Genomic DNA, 21,024 nt, shown 5'->3' on the forward strand with positions numbered 1-21,024 from the left:
GAATCAAAAATATTAGAGAAATGCGAAATCCATGATTCCATACTAACCATAGAGGTTAGTTCCGGAACCTTCTCATCTTTTAAAAAAGGGCAATTAACCGTGGCCCAATATAAAATACAATCTTTCTGTTCGGCGGCCTGTGTCAATTTATCCCAGGCCTCATGTTGTAGTTCTAACTTCCTGCGCTTAACTGTATTCTTATAGTTTAATCTGAGCTGAGACACCTGGTCCCTAATTCTCGGTTTTAAAGCAAGTGCATCTTTAAGCTCTTTAAGAGCGCAAGTGCAAGCATGATCGAACCAGCCCTTATAATGTTTAGACTTGTTCTCAGTCGATTTAGTAAATTTTTGGTCTATGATGGAATTAATACGGATAAAATGTTGAACAGAATCGGTATTGTCGTCTGCCTGCTCAAGAATCGCAACGATTTCTGATAGGCAACTATGAATGATAAAATTCGACGTCAAAACCGCTTTGTCACCATTGCATCTTAACCTTGTACCATTGGGTCTGTGTGGTTCAATATTATCTATGATCCCTGATATAGGTACGGGTTTCTTATTCCACCAAACAAACTCTACAACAATACAGTCATGGTCGCTAAGCACAATATCCACAACCTTAGGTGAAAAACTCCAAGGGAGAAGACTAGACGAAAGACTAATAAAATCAATAACAGTATTTCCCCCCCTCCCTGTAAATGTCGGGATACTTTCCCCTTGATCATTCTTTTCAGTAACCAATATTTCCATATCAAGGGCCGCTAGGAGATGGTCCAGAGAATCCCCATACTTATTATGAGGAAAATGGACGTCCACATCCCCAAACCGGTTGGTAATCCCACATAGACGTTGATTAGAGTGGGGACAAACTGCAGTGTTAAAATCCCCCGCCAGAATAAATTCAATGAAGTGCACTTCTCAGTGCATCTACCACCAAGTGCCTAGTGCTGTCAAATATATTATTGTAGTAGTTAATAAGAAGAATGTTTCTACCATCCTTCTCACATAACCATAAAATCTGTGAGTGGGCCCCCACTAGAACATGTTTTTTAACCAAAATAGGCATTTTGATGGAAATCAGGACTAAAAGCCCTCCCTTTGCTCTTCCGGAGATAGATGCAATAGCAGGTGACTGATAGGAGACAAACCCATTGTATCCCAAAACATTTTTGCACCATGTTTCTTGGAAACAACAGATATCAAAAAGATTAACAAATTCAAACCACCCCAGGCTATCTTCTTTAGATGCTAGGCCAGCAACATTCCAACTGACAAGGAAACTACTCATAAACCCAGAGGAAGATTCAATACCTTCAACCTGGGGAGATATGCTAGGACTCAAAATGTGATTGTCCGTTGCGGAGACGACTCCTTTGGCCCCCTCAACATCGCCTGCAACGCCAATTAATGGGCAAAAGTCAGAAGGACTTTTAACATTACCTACCGGCCCAGAGGTGATTCCCTCGGACACTGCATCACAAGATACTACTCCGTCTTCACAATACGCCTCATCAAAGACCAGTCAATCGTTACAATCCAAACCGCTCAAACATTGATACCAATTGGATGTAATCACCTCAAACCCGCTGGGCACATAATGGGTACTGCCACTACCCCTTTTCAAAACATTAGATGGTTTATTAATTACATGTTGATAGAAGAACCCCAGCGGTCTGAGTAAAATTCCCTGGTCATGCAAGGGTCGAGATGTGGCTCTAAGCAGAGTAGTAGTAGCCAATTGGGGATTGTTAAAATTGACGATCACCCAGTCACCGTTAATACTTTTGGGGGAATTCCCTATCCAATTAACTCTAGTCGTAGTTAAGATATGATCAGACTGTGCTACTGGGTAACCACACTCTCGATTGAGCCAAGCCACCGTTTTGTTTTTGAGGGACTCGTGAGATTCTTCATTATTACGAGACCCGGTGTCCAGAAGTGGTGGGACATTTGTTAGCACCACCACATATGGCGCACATATCGGGGGTAAATTAGGCGTAGAGTAACCATTACTTTTAGGTTTACAAACAATGTTCCCTGGCTTGTCCACTACCGTAGATTTTGATGACGAGCTTTGGCCCACCATAGAGTTAGATATGTCTACAGTATTAGGACATAATTCCCCATTAGGGATTTTTGAAGTTTTTGGTTCGGAGGCCTTAGCCTTAAATGGGTCCTCTATAGTTACCTTTGTTTCTGTATGTGTTTTCAAAAGACCACCCAGCCTCTTGATTTCCTCTGAAAGAATATCAAGTCTGTCCATAAGGGGCATGATAATATTATCAAGCTTCGTATCAATTATACTAATCAGAAATTCCAACTGCTTAGGGTCTAGTTTTACTTGGGTATTATTGATTTCTAAACCTGGATCACTGATAGCGCTCCTAGTAGGGGGGTCCAAGCTATTTTTGTTTTGGTGTTTCCCCCCCCCCCGTTTTGGGATAGTTGACCTCGCACCACCCTTCCCCGATCTTAGTACTCTCTGCGCTCTTGGGGCCGGAGAGCGTGGAGCTATTGGTACTTGAGGCAAATCTGGCGCGGTCAGGATAGGGTCTGGTACTTCATTATTAACCGTTACAGAGGGAACAGGGCAATCAAGATAATCACTTCCATCCCCTAACAGGGTAGGGAATGAGCTGGGTGAATTGGGAGTGCTAAGTGGGGGGGCCGACAAACACCCCCGGCCCAAAGAAAGTCGACGCTCTTTATTAATTTTGTCGACTACTTTCACAAGGTAATTGTCAAGGGTGGCTATATTGGTACGTCCAGTATCTTAAAATAAAATATGTAACAAATCTATACAAAAAATACACAACAATTAAAAATAAAAAGCCTTATGAAAATTCTATCAGAGATCCTCAATAAGAGTTAAAATATAAATACCCCCTTCATTCCATATACAACCTGGTAGGTACATATACAGTATACCAGGTGTGTGTAGTCGATAAGTCTCGCAGGAACACTGTAAAAGAGTGTAACCCAGCCCAGCCTCGGCCAGCCCCTGACGGCCACAGACGGCCCGCCCTTTGCCCGGGCTTAGCCCGGCGATGCCCGCGCGCGGTCCCGCGACGCGGGGGGAGGAGTTATTTTTGAAGCGCCTTCGGGCGCGAAATGCAGGGTGTCCGCTTCCGGTGGGCTGCAGAGGAGGAGCCTGGGAAGTGTGGTTTTCTGCTCCCTCCACACAGCGGTCGCCAATTTCACCGATGCGACGGCGGGAGGGGGAGGCAATCGGCAGCAACGAGGACACGACAACCCCCAGGAGGCCGGAGAAGCAAACAGGTAGGCACAGCAGCTCCAATTCACGCTTTGACATGGGCTCCGAACGAAACAGGGCCAGCAAAGGCCAATGCTCACTGGTTCTCTCATACCTCCTCCACTGCTTCCTTTTTAGGTCAAGCCTAGCGGCAGCGCGCATGGGCATTGATTCATTTGAACTAACTGCAGACTACGAGCCATGTGCAGGGTTGCTTCATTCTCAGATAGAGAGATGCACTCTACCTTTAAGGTTCAAGGGTGTGACAATCCGCAGGGAATCCAAACAAGAGAACTCCAGAAAACTCCATGAACCATCTTGAGATGAGCAGAGTCACAGGTAATAATTTATGGCTCAAAGAACCTGTGCTTAGAGAGTTAAAATAACCTTGAGCCTCCCTAGGAGGCCCTCAATCTTTTATTTTTATGACATGACGATTCACAGGTTCAGCTAGACTGTACCATTTCAGATTCATCAACAAACTTCGCATTCCTACGGGGGCGTAACACAGGACCCTGCAGCTCCTGTGACAACGGGGTTCCCCAATCTCCAGGGGGCCTGCAACCGTTCATGGGTTCCCCAATAAGCCCGCCATTAATGAATATCTTTGAGATATAGGAGAATCAGGTGCCCCTCATCACATTATGCCAGGCCCCGTCATTTTTCATTCCGCCACTGCGTTCTTGAGTGTGTGTGGGAGGGTGTCATACCTAGGCGGCCGTGTGTGGGAGGGTGTCATACAGCGGCAGCCGGCACAGGTAAGTACGGTGAGGCTGGCAGGGGTGGTGTGGGAGGGGGTAAGTCAACAGATGACGGAATAGGTAAAATTAAATAAATGAATAAAACTTTTTGTTGTAGTCTATCGACTTCCCCCACCCCGCTCCACTGCCCCACCAAGCTTGCAGAGACTGGCAGCTATTGGTGTAAAACGTATATTATGAGTTTGCAAGACACTTTGCATGTGAGAAGACACGTGTGCACAGAGCCATTATAAGAGCCATTATAAAATATTGATTTTGGAGGGAGTGGTCAGCAGACATGTCCCTGACTGGATTTTAGGGGTCACATTGCATATGTACTGTCTTGTATATCAGACTCTTAGGTCCGTATAACGTGTAGTGAGCACAGGAACAACTAATTTAAGACACAGTCCCTGCCACAGTTTTGGGATGACGGGTGTCCTAAGTGCTTGAATTGCTGCAACAGTGCTGTTTTAGCACCTTAAAACCTGGAAAATGCTTGCTTGTCAAAGAAAGTTTCAAGGCATACTGCATTTATCTGGAATTATAGACACAACACGAAGAAACATAAATAACACAATTCAAAAATACCAGAGAAAATCACAAAAAGAGTCAAAACAGAGCCCAAAACCCAACCTCAACAAAATCTAATTGCAATAATGCAGCACAAAAAACAGCAACATAGAAAACAACAGAACACATACCACTTAAAATAAAATTCTACACAGCCATATTTTCTTGTCACATATTACCATCTCCAGGATCCTGTTTTCACAAGATGATGATAAAGAGGGTTTAACCTAAGCACTGCCTTAACGTATCTCCAAATACATGAAATAGCGGCAGTCAAAAAAGTTGTTCGATCTTGCCCTTGACTCTTCAAAAAATATGGATCTGACCGGACATAGGACCATATGTACAATGAAGTGGTGGTGAGAGGCACTAGCCTTCCTGGCTTATCGCCTCTCTCCGCCACTTCTGATACGCACGGCTGCACCTTATTTACAAGAACGTGGTGCAGCCTGGTTTCACCATGCAATGGCGCTAAGTTTACCAACTTAGCACCAATGCAGACAACCCTTGCAACATAGTGCAAGGGTCCCGGCGTGCGGGTGAGGATTTTTTATGTGTAGGAAGGTGCCCCTTCCTGCACATAAACAATACTAAAACACCATTCTGTCACTTTCATGCAGCACGCATGAAAGTGAAAAAATTGCATTTTTTAAAGAATGTTTATGTACAGGATGGGACACCTGCCTGTACATAAACAAACCATGGCAATTTGCTTTTTCCATGTGTGCTGCACAAGGCAGCACACATGGAGAAAGCAAAAACGAGGAGAAATAATGCATAATTTACCTGGTCCTGATTTTGGCGCTGCCTCCTATGTATGCCACCCTTGTACATAGGGGGCAGCATCAAAATGAATGGGTTTTGCGCCCCCACTGCAACACCCACTGCCCACCCCTTCCATGCTAACCATAGCGTGAAAGGGTGCCCTATGTACAAGGCAGCGCTAAGCCACATTAAGTGGCTTAACACTGACTTGTACATAAGGCGCAGCCCCTATCGCCACCACAACGTCGGCAAAAGTGATGTTGTGGTGGCGATAGGGGTCTGCACATATGCCCCCTAGAGTTTATTAGGATTCATGACTATGCAATACTGTATCTGAGTTTAACAAATCTTGCAGGTTCTGAGATCAGGCCAGTTTGTAGCCCCACTCACCAACATGAGCTGGCTTTTCACATACTACCTGACCCCTTAACACTATTTAACTTCTTGTGAAGACCAGCCCCAAACAACTTTCATAGTGTTAGAACTAATTATAAAGCGTTCAGTTACTTAATAAGCATTTGTGGAGTGACTATGAACTCTCTCAGGCTTTAGGCGGGTCTCCTGCTCCTTTATGGCCTCTGTCAGGGCAGTGTCTCTACAGGTGTTCACACTTCCTATTAGCATCTCTAAAAGTAAATGTACTGCTAAAGGACACACTGTACTTTGATGCTTCCCTCACAGTTGCCATGCCAACAAATGCTGCCTGCGGCATGTTCCACGGAACGGGGCCTGCTCACAGTGTCAGGCCTCGGACTTCATTCAGACTCTCAAGGCTGCATTTATTCTTATTCATACTTTGATTAGTGGAGCTGGGTAATTTCACCTGCTTTCTTGGTGGTAGTGGTTCTACTTTCAGTTGGCCTGCACTGAATGTAACAGGCAATAAGCAGGGCTGTATATTATCAGTGAAAGTTAAAATACACATTTTTGTAAATAAGCGTCAAGTTTGTTTATTTTTTAAGATCCTTAGCTTATTAATCCACCCTTTTGAGCAACTTCAATAATTTATTTAATGTATACAATATTTTATTCAGGAATCTCATGATAATTTTCTGTGGCTCAGCTCTTGCTTGGTCTCATTGAGCCAAGTCGGACACCTGGCTCATCTCAAGCTCGGCTATTCACATGAATTCCCTGGCTGGCTCACCACTGTCTGAATTTAACATGGATTTCTCTGGAGTCATGACAGCTGCTCCAGCGCTAAAGACCAAGCCGAAGAAGATGGACTTTAACAAGGGAGTGGGACTTTAATAGCCGGTATAGCACAGCTAAGAAGGGCTATAAGGCTATTAGAACATTCTGCCACTAGAGGGCAGAATGTTCTAACAAACTAAACAAAGGCTTCTCGGAGTTCAAGGGGTTTTAAATCCCCTTGGGCTCCGAGAGACCTTTGTAAAAACAACATTGGAACGTTGCTTTACCGGCCCGTAGAAGCACTGAGCACTCTATTGTCTTCAATGGAGTCCTCCACATTCCAATGTTCTAATACAAGTTAAATAGAGGGGGCCTGATTCACAAAGGTAAACTTACACTTTGACCTATCTTTTTAATGGTGGCGTTCTCTGTTCTGACTGCAGAGTCTTTGAAGCTGTCAAGTTACTACTAAATCATAGTTTGTGAATTCCGAAAAAGAGTATATTTACACAAAAGTGTAAGTTTGGCTTTTATGAATCAGGCCCAGAGTCTTCAAGAATTGTTTTTTAGCCTAAACAGGTTGTGTTTATTAAGATCCTAGTGGTAAACTAGCACTAAGTAATCCTGGTCCTGGACAAAAGTCTCTTGAATTTGTTCTGCGTTTTAAATTGGGTTTACTGGCCTTTTAACATTCTGTGTACAGAAATGGTTTTGAAGCTTGAAACGAGGCAATAGCAGATACTAATTCTGCTCAGGGGAAAGTCGGCCATTTACCCCAGTCTGACAACTAAAAGCGCCATTTTTTGGCAGTGAGCGCTCCAGTTGTCAAAAGAGGTTGAACTCAGATGCATAAAGCCAGGCCCGTCAGCGGCCAGTGCTAGCCACCCTGCCCGAGGCATGTCAGGTTGCGACGCGCATTTTCTATTCTGGAAATCAGTTGTGTATGTTAGGCACCACGTGGCAGTGTACATTTCAAGTCCACCTACTCATTATCAAGGACTCTCACTCCATGTGTGGTTGACACGGTCCCCCACTCCAGGCTCTTAGCATGGCTCCAGTCAATTGGACTCGAGGCTCAAACTGTAAATTGGCTGGCCTCTTTCTTAAGTGGCAGAGGACAGGAGGTTTCTACAACATTAACTGTGGGGGTTCCTCAGGGCTCTGCTCTGAGCCTCACTCTGTTTAACATCTGTCTCACCCATCTGGTGGAAGCCTGAGGGTCAAAAATAATATCAGATGCAGATGACAAACAGCTACTCTTCTCCTTTAGAAAAGGAGAAGAGATTGCAGTGGATCTGATCAAATCTGCCAAGCTACTGTATTTCATTGGACGGCCCTCAACCAATTGAAATGGAATGCAGATAAAACCAAAGTTTTGTTCTTCAGCCAAAACCTCCCTGCAGCCGGCAGACCTTTTGGCCAGATGGGGCTCCCCATCTTCGCCAACAGTTAGCAAGAACCTTGGGGTCAAGTCTGAAAACCTCCTATACTTCAAGCATCAAGTCAAGCTGGGTTCCTGTTTTGGACTACTTCGTATACTGAAAACATTTCTTCACTTCCTCTCTTTCTCAGTTAGGACAACAGTCATTCAGACACTCATCACATTAAGGTTGGACTATGCAAGCACCCTGTACTTGGGTCTGCCTGGCTACCTGGTTAACAGACTCCAGGTGGTACAGAATAGAGCAGCCTGCATACTCCTCAACCACCTGTTCAGAACGTATCCACACCTCCATTCTCATTGTTGGCTCCCCAATGAGGAAGCGCATTCTACTCAAAGCTCTGCTTCTTACTCACAAAGCAGTTCATCAAACCTGGTTTTCTGGTCTCCAGAATTAGATCGTATCTTCCCACCAGTAATCTGTCTTCCTCAAACTGGTCTCTAGCAATGTTTCTTAAGATCTGGCGTGCCAAAGCCGGAGGGCATTGCTTTTCCTATCTGGGTCCGTTAACCTGGAATAAGCTTCCACAATGTCTTCACTCAGTCAAATCAGTCTCTATCTTTGAAAAGAAGCTGAAAATATGTCTCTTTGTTTAAAACAAAGTTGTCAAACCTATGAGTTTAGCGCAAGGCCACTCCTAGGAGTAGCTGCACACTTTATAAATCTCATTTGATCATCATCAACCCCTCACAAACTAATAATCGCGCTAGTGAAAAGGAGCCTATGCTTAAGTTATATCACTAGTGATCGGAGATTGGTCTTTGCACCTCATTATCTAAAACTAGCTGTTCTTATCTTACCATGGGGTATCACCAATAAAAATGTTTAGTCACCCACTAGGTAATGTTACCATTTTCCGTAGTTAAACAGTAAGTGCCCATTTACAACAACCACTAACGAGGGTCACACATGGATTTGAACGGTGTCTAAGAGCTTACTAATGAAGAGTTCACCCTTCACATATGCCATGAGTCAGGGTGAGGAGAAGCCCTCTAATGCAGCATGCGACCTTGGTGGATGAGGGCATCCAATCCTAAATACAGAATAGGTTTACCTAGGAACAGTGGTGGCTGGTGAACTTTGAAGGTGGTGGTGAGAAAATACCTTCTTTAGATTCAAAGAGCAAGCAAACAAAGGGGCTGATTCTGAATTTGGTGGTCCATGGACTGCCAAACTTGTGGTGGCGCTGCGGTGGGGGTGCGCCCCAGCGCTCCAGCTTCCGTATTCTGATTTTGTCTGTTGAACCTCCATTGGACTGCTGCAAATGCTGGGTATCCGTGATCCCTCGGCTTTGGTGGTGCGGTCAGACGCCATAATATACAAGCAGTGCAGCTGCTGCACCGCCAAGCATATTATGACCTTCCTCACTGCCACAGTTTTCTTGGCGGTGAACCCGCCATGAAAACTGTGGTGGTGAGGAAACTGAGAGGACCCTACAGGGCCTCCAGGTGTCTCAGGGCCATGGGTTTTCATGCAGAGGGCACATGGTGTGCCCCCCCTGTCTGTATGCATGCACAGTTCTTGCACGGCATGGACTTATTAGTCCATGCCTTGCAGAAACTTGCTTTGGCGCTCCCTTTGTGGTACCTTTTTAATAGGCACCGCTGTTGGAACACCAAAACCGGCTACCAGACAATGAGGTCACTCGTAATCTGGTGGGCAGCTGGCGGAAAGCTTTGGTCGCATGGGAGTAGGGTGGTGGCATGCCGCCCCGCTCCCACACTGTAAACTCAAAATCAGGCCCAAAGCTAGGGTGCCCAACCTACCCAAACGGTTTGCCCCTATAAAAAAATATTGTAAAGAATATGGCTAAATTATTCAAATTGGGCCTCAATCGCCGCATATATGAGCTTAAAATCTAAAGGTTTTGGAAGAGCACTATTGGAATATTGGAATATGTGTCCAAGGCAGGCCTTGCCTTTTCTGGGTGTGTTTGGACTTCTTGCGCCTTTGACTGAGCTCTACAAGGTTTGTTTTCACACTCACAGGTGACACAAGTGAACTTAGTTGAATGCACCAACAATTGAATGTAACAAACAGGATTTTGTAGCCCTGTAGAACCCCACCCAAATCATAGTTGAAGTGGCGTCAATGCTGTTGGGTTGTTTTCAATCCCCAAAACAAACCTATTTTATTCTTCTCAATACCACACACTCAAACTGCACTAAGAAAAGGGAACTTTAACTAATAAGCGTGTTTATTTCAAAAGGTGAACCCTGTTTCTTTCCACATCTAAAACAACCACTCAGAATATAATTAAAACAGCACAAATGCATGCTACGAACAGCAAGCAAAAAATGAACATTTCTTCCATGGATAAAATGTCATCTATGAAACCTAGGACCCTAAACTTATTTCTATATGGTATGCTGGGCGAACATGGAGTAGTATAACTTCCATTTAGATTTTCTTGGGGAGAATAAGCGCACTGCATACCTGTTTAGAGCAAAGCACTGCAGTTGTTATTAGTCAGGGAGGTCATGTTCCCCAGGGTGGGTGAACACATGTTGCATCATCTCCTCTGCTCGTGGACTTGATGGGTCAATATCAGCTTTCAGTAGAAAGGGTGGTAGTTCAGCATCTCTGACAATCAAGATAGTCTCTGTCAGTATCTTGTGCGATAATCTGGGGCACAGGACCTCTCCTGGCAAGTGAGCAAGGGGCAGCCCTTTTTTTACTATATCTTATCTAAGAAGAAATTTACAACATCATCTTATGATTTTCTGTCATAACTAATGGGCATTAAGATGCTGGTCTTAGATGCATTCTTACAATCAAGTGAGACAATGTTATGGCTATTATTCATGTTTGATATTTAAATAGATATAAAATAGCACTTGTTCCAGACTGTTGTTGCATCAAGTGTCTTATCAATGGCATTGATTGAGTGACATTGGCAGTTTGACCGGTTCTTAGAAACATAAGGACAGGTGACACCTGTGTCCAAACATCTGTGTCAAAGAAGACATTTTGATCACCCTGGAAAAATCTGGGTGAAAGAAAGTCTTAGTATGTTCAAAATGGAGTAAGCCTTATAGTCTTTACGTCATCCCCGGCTTGTAGGTCTGAATTGTGACATCATAAGGGTGGAGAGATATATAGGGTTTTATCTTATTGATAGGGAAATCCATGAACATTGATATATATTGAATTTATTTTTATATATATACATATAAACATATAAATATGTATATAATAAAATTCAAAGTATGATTATATAAAATACCAAGAAGAAATGCAATAAGCTTCATATGAATTTGTCTCTTGAAGGCTTGCATGTTTCATGCTGTAAAATAATAAACATTAGAACATGTATAAAGACATTATCTCAAAAGAATTATGTAATTTAACAGGAATGCTTGTTGACGTTTTAACAGATCAGTCGTGATACAGATTTTTGTAGTCAAACATATGCAGCTTTAAAAAAGTATAAGCAAAATTAAAAATAGTTTGGTGAAAATCTTCAGCTTCATGACAAAGGGCCTGATTATGAGAGTGGGTGGTCGGACCACCGCCCCCTATCACGGCGGTCAGGAGAATGCCCAACATGCATGCGGTGGTCTGACCTCCACAATATGATGCCATCACGAGGCTGGCAGTCGCAAAGTGCTCCTTCCACTGTAGCTTGTGCTGTATACCAGGAAAAGAGTGACAGCAAATGCTGCCATGAAAATCACCACTTCTTGCATGTCAATGGACTGTGTGCCATGCACAGTCTTCCCACCAGGAAAAGGCTGTCAGAAAGGGATATCGTAATCCCGACGGCGGAGCCTGCCTTGCCACCACGGCCATTCAGGACTAAAAATCCAACCGCTGCCCCGTTGAAATCAATGATCCTGGTGGAGGCAGCAGTCTTCCCCTGACCGCCTGTGGGTCCAACTGCCAGTATGGCAGTTGGACCGTGGGGCTGTCAGCAGGCAGACCACCACCAACGGCCTATCGGTAGTGGTCCACCTGCCATCATAATCAGGCCCTCAGTTTTTGTGATAGTTTAAAATCCTGTATATGTTTCTGGTTGACTCTCAAGATATTGATCAATCATCATATGAGGACTTACGCGATCTTTTTGTAAACCAATTAATTAATGTTTGTTGTCCTTAGCTTGGATATTAGATGGATCAACAATCAGTTGCAATTCCAAGGCACTCAGTGATTGTGACAGTACTTCATTTGCACATTCAAATGTTATCAATGAGTCAAGCCAGTCATCAGGGAGCACATCAAAGTGTGACGCTGCTACAGTCGATCCATCGTAGTTCACATTTTGCAATAGGGACCGATGCACTGCTCGGTATTGTCTCTGGCGCGATTGCACTGATTCCAGAAATATTTTCACGTCAAGGAAAGCCACAGGGGGTTGCTCTAGAAGTAAATCCAAGATGATTTCAGCTGGACAGTTTATACACCAGAACACAGGTTTGACCTGCGTAAAATCTGTTTTATTTGCACAATATCAGAAAATGAGCTTAGCTATGGTTTCTGGAACAGCCTCAGAATTTTTGAAGCAGTTCTAGCTGTCTGCAAGTTGTACATTTCTGCCACAGAAGTCAAAGGGGCTTCTTTTTGTAGTAACACACCGTTTGATTTGCTAATTTCATCAAAAAGCATGTCTCTTGTATCAATACTTGAATGATCATCAACAGCATTAACCCTGTTACCTTCTCTATCTTCCTCTTTCTCCGGTTTTGATTCTGTTTTATACCGTTTGTTCAAATTGTAATATGTTTCCTTTTCATTTGTCATGTTGATCTATTGACCTACTGAAACTGCACAGGCACCTCTAGACTGGCTGACTCCCTGTGTCCTCTTTGACCATGTGTGTTCCCCCCTTTTTTTGACCTTGTGGTTGTTAAACTTCCTCATTGTTCCATTTTGTTGTTGTACTGATGCTTTCGCCACTTTGTACAGCGCTCTGACACCCGTAAAAGTCATGTTCATGCTATATAAAACTTTTCAAATACATAAATAAATAAATATGAGGCCCAGGGACATTTTTGATTGCATGTTGAGGTGAGGCGTACAAGGTTCTTCCACAACACTGCATTGTTTTAGAAACCGTAATCAGATATATTTGGCCTGGTTTAAAACTGCAACAAGTAACATTAGTTAGCATCAAATAGGAGCCATTGTACAGTAGTTCTTGATGTGTGGGGATATATGCAGTAGGAGGAAGTGATAAAATCCAACTTAACCCTGGCACTACACAGTCCATGCAATGAAATGCTATCACACAGAAAGGAGAGACCAAATGGATTTCTGCAGCTGGAGGTACTAATGAACACAGGGTCATCTTCATTCAAGCAAATGTGAGAAAGAGGAAATTTCCATGAATGGAAAAGAAGGGAATTGTGAATTATTTAGTACCAGCCTAATGATTGATATTTTTGGCAGTCATTGATTTAAAGTCCTTAAGGTCTGACTCCATTTCGGTTAGGCCCCCAATTACATCTCTGACAATACTCACTGTCATATCTATTATAAGCAATAATAGTACGAATTTTGTCCACCTTTATCATTTGTAGAACTGAGTGTGTGTCAAGTATTTCCATTAATGATCCAGTTATATCACAAAATGAGACATCCAGTCTTGGAACAAGTGTTCCCTTATCAATAGGGCCATCAAGAAACAGTGCTAGGTAATTCATCAAAGAAGTGTCATTTGAACTGACATCCCCTTGTCTCCCATCTTCTTTAATATATGTCTAGAACCCTTTCTCTGGTGCCCATAACTTATATAACCACATTCCTGAAACTGTCAGAGGTTTCCATCCATGATAAAGTTTAGTATTTAAGGACCACCACTTAAGTAGAGAGGTTCTTTGCCCTAGATTATCCTGCAAGGTACCGTCCGAAGATAATATTAGTGATTGCTGACACTCAGAGAAGATGATGCATCTTGCCTGACACAGATAAAGCTGAGTACCAAAGGGAGAATGCTACCGCAGCATGTGATTACCTTTTACAGCGAAACCTCCCTCCAGGGCTATTCCGATAATAACAGCATGAGCTGTCAACAAAGGTATGCAGAGCGTCGCTTCTCCCCCAGAAACTCTAGACTGCAAGTCATTTTAGTACATGCTCTCCTATGGAAGCAAATAGAAGTAGGTTTTCAGGTGTTATGCATTTAGGTGAGATTTTGACCATGTTAGAAATGTACTATTCATTTTTGTAGTTTACGGCTTTCCTCATTGCTGTTTTATAATATCCTTTGAGTTTATTTTAAACATACAAAGAAACAAGTTCGCCCTGTTGTAATAAGTATTTTCTTGTAAAAGTGTCTGTGACTAGTAAGATCTCTTTTCGGGGATTGTTAGTAACCTAGATGGAATGACTTCACTTCAAGTATGAATTAAGTGGGGTTCTTCAGGACTACAATAACTTGCCTTTTACATTCAGCGCTGGTGTATTGAATTAAGTTCACTTGGGTCATCCGTGGGTGGGAAAGCAAACCTGGTAGAACTGCGCCAGAGTTGCAGTTTATGCAAAATCATGAAAATGAAAAGTTATAATCAGTATGTAAATAATGCTGTTCATCAGCCAAGTGATAAGAGGATGGTCATTAAATAAAAATGATGCTTCTTCCACATGCTTGATACTCAGCAAAGTGTACGAGGATTCTTTTTGAGCCAATGTTTTTTATGTTAGGGTCAAATTATAATGCTCAAAAATAGCTCTTTCATTTAGAAGTTGCCAGGTCATGAAACTGGATCTGAGTGTTTGTAAAGCCCACCTTAGTTGTATAGACGCTTAACTGAGCCTGGCCATGTTGTAACAAACCTAACTCTCCTTTAAGGAGGTCCAAGGCTGAGAAAAGGATGTGGTGCCATGAGTGCACCATCTTAGAGAGCATTGGAAACCCATTGTCAATAACTTTAAAAACTGTTTGCAGATTTTCTTGAACTATTCATCTAATTTTCTCTTCTACTTCTTTTTCTGAGTATCTGTTCCATTCATTATGCATGGGATACATTCTTGTCGCTGTAAATCATTTATTTTGGAGTGGGACTTGGTCCCAGAAGGAAGTCGGAAAAATCCATGTTTTCTATGAATGTGGATAAATGTTCTTCCACGGCTGAAAGTCTGGAATGTGTTATTGACAAGGTTTCCCGCACTGTATATGGTTACTGCTACAATTATATGTGTGCCAGATCGTGTATTGGGTTGATTCGCTTTAGGGCCTGGGGTGTTGGAAAGAAAACAACGCATGCAGGTATTAGAGTTGTAGGGCCATAATGCTAATCTGTCAGGAGGGAGCTGGGTAGAATTTAATGTTCCATTCTGGATCATTTAAAGTATATCAGAAATGTTCTTTTGTAATTGCCAATTATTAAACATGGTCAAATTTACTTTTGATACGGAAGGTTTTTTTAAAGTCGTTCATAGTACCAAATCCTAGGCAAGTAATCTGCTGGTTGGATTTGTTCAGAAAAATAATTTCTTTAGGCAAAATGCATACCTATAATAAGGCTTCTTTGACTTGAATCTGCCAGAATTGTTTCCCCAAATGCTTTTCTATTCAACTTTTTATTTTCGATGCTCATATCCTTGGTTGGTCAAGTTCTGACTAAGAGCATATGAATAAATCAGCTTGTTAGTAGCGATGAGATTCTTTTGAAGTTGTGGTGGGTTTTGTGAAAAATGAAAAGCTGAGCGATGTAAACTGTCTGCACTCTGTAAGTTTGGAAATTTCTTCAAAAAATGTGTGTGACTATTAGGATTTGGGGCTTCACTAGGCTCCCATTGTGTGTAATTGTGTATTTACCTATGATAGCTTGCTCCTATGTATGGAATAATGTGCATAGTGATGATAACAATATATTTCTTTGTAATTGACTGGATTCAAATAAGGATCTTCATTACTTAAAGTGGCATATCCCTGTAAATATCAGACATGATATGTTTTACATCCTCTGTATCCCAATCATCTCAAATAGAATCAGGAATAACAATATTGTTCATTAAAACTTACAAAACATAAAGTAATGGCAGTCTCTCATAAGAATTGTTTCCCAGGCTCTGCCATCGGGCACAGAATAAGCTGTTTGCAGTGTAGAAATCTCTTTGAACTCTCAGGGATGAAATATTCGGTTGCAGTTTGCAAACCACAGGTTGTGCACTTCTTTTTTCAGCACCGTAGTGTCCACCCAGTAACAGTAGAAGGGTGATCATTGTTGATAGCCATATAATGAAAAGAAGCACTCCTAGAGTGGTCCATATGTAACACGAAGATGGAATCAAGTGTGAAAGCAATTATAAGCATGAAGCAGCCTATAGCACAGTGTGATTTTGGAGTCTGATTAAAAGTCCTCTCTGCAAAGTTCAGAGTCATTCTAGTAAATAGTTGTTTCTCAAAAAAGCATCATTTCAATTGATATGAAATTTAGAAGGCACATCATAATAACTAGCATTAGATTTGTCGGTGAAGTTCATTGCTCTGTATCCCATTGGAGAAACATTGCACCCAAATATCCCTTTCTTGGAATTTAAGCTATTGATGTTACTATTCTCATTAAAGGGTATTTTATTCTGAGTAGGGAGAGGCTGGGCGGTTCTACTCTCTATCCTTCTCGGTGTCTGTGATGATCTGCTGTACACAACCTGCCACATAGTGCTTTTTCATGTGGCTAATTGACACCTGTCTGTTTCCACTTGAACCTGGCCAAGGAGGCAGGGTGACAATGTGTTTGTCTTTTATTCCAAGGACTGTAAAGCAGGGTCTGTCAGATGGTTCAAAAGTTTGCTGTCATGGATTTTTTCATGAACTAGATCTCCTATTTAAGGGATGTAACCATCAACAGCAGTTACAACATTCTCTTCTTTGCTGGAGGCTTCAGAATGTTTCACATTAGACAGCCTGTCTCTGACCTCTTGGATACTCTGTAAGACATTCAAACATGTTTCCAATTCAGATGTTTCTTCACCTAACACCTTCCCATGATTATCTATACTAGGCACATACATGGGAACTCCGAAGAGAGCCTTGTATGGAGTGCGTCTCCCCAGTGTTCGTCTAGGCAAGTTATTTATTGCTGTATGGACTCCAAACAGACTATAGTACTAATTAAGATCTAAACATACTACTGTAGTGGTTAAGACTTGTTTAGTCATGCCTTTAGCATGCTCAACTAGCTCAGTGGACCAGTTGCTGAATTGCAGACAAACTTTCAGTACATACATTGTATCTTTTTAAGCATTGAAGGGGAACTCAGGACCATTAACATGAGTGAAACAAATGAACTGCTTTCATTGATACCAGACACTGCAAATCCTTTATGACCACTGAAACACTCACATGTGTCCGTGGCCACACCCATAGGAATCAAGAACATGAATGAATTGCTATCAATATATATACTTATACCAGTTACAGGAAATGATTGGGCCGATAGAATCTCAATAAATTACCCTAATGGGAATGTTGGCCTCAGCCAGAGCAAATGTCAATCCCTCATTAGCTTCCATGATTAAATCTAATCTTGGACAGTTTATTAGGAATTATCCTGTCTATCACTCCTGGTAGAGTGACTAGAGGAGTGTGGTCTGAACTAAGGCTGTAGAAGGTGTAGAAGGAACGCCTACTGGAGGCTTTCTGCCTTGTTTGGTTGCATGTATGGCTGTTGAAATATCTGTTGATCTTTGTTTTGAGATCTGGTTAAGGCTGCTTCTCTAACATTGTGAATTTCAGCGTTGGCAGCTGCCAGCTGCACAGTTCCTTTTAGCATGAAACTCGTCATGTCGATGGTCTTAAGTGTGCCTCACATGAACCAATGGAATCTTATCATATAAGACAGCTACCTTTCTCCTAAGCTGTGTATTCTTTATAGGTTTTCCCTTTGCATCCTTGAATTCATTTAAGCACGAGTATTGCAAGTCAACATTGTACCCTTGCACGAAGAAGAATGAATCTGACACTATAATTGTGGGAACCTATTAATTAGCATTCTGTAATGCAAGTAACATGGCATGAAGTTCTACATGTGTGCAGTTCTGTCAGCTAAGATTTAGATGATAGTGTGGCTGTGATGCAGATGGAATTCAACATCTTTCACTACATGGTGTGGCTTTTTATAGTTGGAGCAACATTTTGTTTGTATTTGGAGAAAATCATGTGTACGAAGAGTAGTATCAAACTGAAACTTTGCATCCACTGCATTAAAGAAGAAGCCCCCTACGCATGAGGAATGGGTAACCTCAGTCCAGAGAACAAACAAAATGGACAAAGGGGGGTCACCTAGCGAGAGGGCAGGCTTTTGAGATATTTGGGAAACGAAACATGGTACATACCTAATGGAACAAGGGACAATATAACGTCCAATGATTATGCAAAACAGCAATAATCCACAAATAAGGTACTTGCACTGGTGGCCCAAGAAATCAGTCTTACTTTTGTTGGAACCAATGGGACAGGATGGAAGTGGTCTATCGGAGTAAAGGACCCCTAGAAAACCGAACCAGACTCAAGACTGCACAGAGAGAAACAAGATCCTGGATATCTCCTTATTCCCTGTAATTGCACAAATGAGGACAACATTTTAAAAAAACTAAAATAAAGAAGAGGCCTACAGTATCCTTCTCGGGTATAGGGCATGAGCATGAGTAATGCTTGATTTGGTGGCTGCCTCTAGTGCTGGTATGGGAGAAGCCACGATCGTGAGTTTTTCCTGCATCAAAGGGTGCTCCTTCAAAATAGTGGTTTGCACAGCTACAATAATGTTTACAATGGAAGAAAAATGTGCTTCAGCTGGGGAATACAAGTGGGCCTTTTATGCTATTTGAATGGTCTGTCCCTCATTGTAAGTTACATAGTTATAACCAGAGTAGCTTTATATGGCTCTGAGAACTAGATTGGTCTTACTGTCCCTAATTTGTAAATAATGTGTCTCTGGCATTTCTGCTTGTAGAGTATGCAAGAACTCAAGATGATCAGAGAAACTGTAGAAAAGTTCCCCATTAACATCATTCCTAAATCCAGAGCTGGTTCAGCTCAGTACTCATTCTGTACTTGTTTCAGTACCTCAGGGAGAACTGCCAATGAAGGTGTGCCATGTGTGTGGTGTAAATGCATGCAATTATAGTTCTATAGGTGTTGCACCATCACAAGAAAGAGACAAATAGACAGTAGTCTATGTTTGTCGTGGTGTGTCGTATGTGGATGGACCTCATTTAATTGGTTGGTCTTACTAGCAACTGAGAAGGCAATCCCATTGCACTTCATGGACACTTTTCCCATGATAGAATGTATAGTCTATGGACTAAAAGATTGTACCCCCACTGCAAGAGCAATTCTAGTGTTTATGATACACAGTACAAACTGTATAAGTCTCCTGTATAATGTAACTGTGTCATTAAAAATTCCTACAACATGTTAATGTGTCAGGATGGGTGTGTAACCAGTTAATACTATCCATAAAGCCCCTTCAGTGGGATTGGGTGATTGTGGGTGTGTATGTGGTGTAAATGACCAGCAAATCAGCTCTGGTGTTCCTGTTACGTTCAAGAGATTTCCAGATCTTGGTAAGCTCGATAGTGTGCAGGTGGTGGTACAGCCTTATAACCTTAATCACCCACAAGTAACATGTCTCAAAGGCATACACTGTGTGAGCAGGTATTACTAAAGTACATGTCCCCCGCATTGGGCACTCATCAAAGCTTGAGATGATGAGTAACTGCTTCCCTGTAATTTGCTCGTATCACAATAGGGGCCACCATGAAGACAAATGCATTCAAGTGAAATGGATTCAAAGAATTAGAACACCCACAGAAACATTTTAAGAATCTTGCTTGACAAACCTACGGAAATAGGTGCTCCCCTAATCCCTGGTGGAACCATAATTACTACGTACGTCTCGATAATGATGGTTAACATGGGTGTGAATGTCAAAAAGAAACTACTCAAGGGCTCCAAAAACATCCAGACCCAGCCCTGGGCACCAGTGCTGTGTAAACTGAGTCTTTGGCTCAGCTCTTCAAAGTTGTTTCTCACTCTCAGAGGTGACACGAGTAAACTTTGCTCAATGCACCAATGATTGAATGTGAAAAACTGATTTTTGTACCCTGCCAAACCCCACCTAATAAATAGTTGAAGGAGCATCAATGCTTTTGGGTTACTAACAGTCCCTAAACAGGGATCCAGGGACACCGTGTTGATTGGAAACAAACCTATTTCATTCTTCTCAATACCACACATAAACAAATTGCACTAAGAAAAAGACACTTTAACTAAACGGTGTTCATTTCAACAGATGCACCCAGTTGCTTAACACATCTAAAACAACCACACAGAATATAATTAAAATGGCACAAAGCATTTTGCGAACAATGAGAATGAAATGAACATTTCTGCCATGGCTAAAATGTAACCTGCAAAAGCCTAACCACCCATACCTACTTTTATGCGGTCACTAGGAGAGCATGGATTAGTATAACTTGCAGCTAGAGTTTCTTAGGGAGAATCAGTACACTGCCTACTTATTTACAGCAAAGCGCTGTATTTGTCAAAAGTCAGGGAGGCGGTTTTCGCCGCAAAGAGCAATTACACGTTGCATCAGCTCCTCTCCTGCTGGGTTGGCAACTTGATATCAGCTTACAGTAGAAAGGGTAATATGGCAGCATCTCTGGCAGTAAAGATCGTCTCTGGCAGTATCTTGTGCAATAATCTGGGGCAAGGGACCTCTCCTGACAAGTGATCAAGTAGCTGCCCTTTTCTATTATATGTTATCTAAGATGTAATTTTCAACTTCGTCTTATGTTTCCTGTCATAACTAATGGGCATTGAGATGCTAGTCTTGGACACTTTCCTATAAACAAATAAGGTAAAAAGAGGACAATTCAGACTACATTGTTTTGGCTAATATTCTTAATTGACCTTGATATAGAGATAACAAGGCACTTGTTCCAGACTGAGGCTGCATCATGTTTCAATGTCATTGACTGAGTGACTTGACACTTTCACAGGTTTTTAGGAAGATGAGGATGACAACTTATGTGTCAAAGCATATATGTTGATGGTCCTGCAAAACTCACTGTAAAATAAAGTATATATGTCATTCTCACCTTCTAAAGAAAACATAGAACTATGGTCACAAAAACAGTAACATATTCAACATTGTCTCCAA

The sequence above is a fragment of the Triturus cristatus genome, chromosome 11, assembly GCF_964204655.1.
Source record: "Triturus cristatus chromosome 11, aTriCri1.1, whole genome shotgun sequence".
Classification (NCBI taxonomy): Eukaryota; Metazoa; Chordata; class Amphibia; order Caudata; family Salamandridae; genus Triturus; species Triturus cristatus.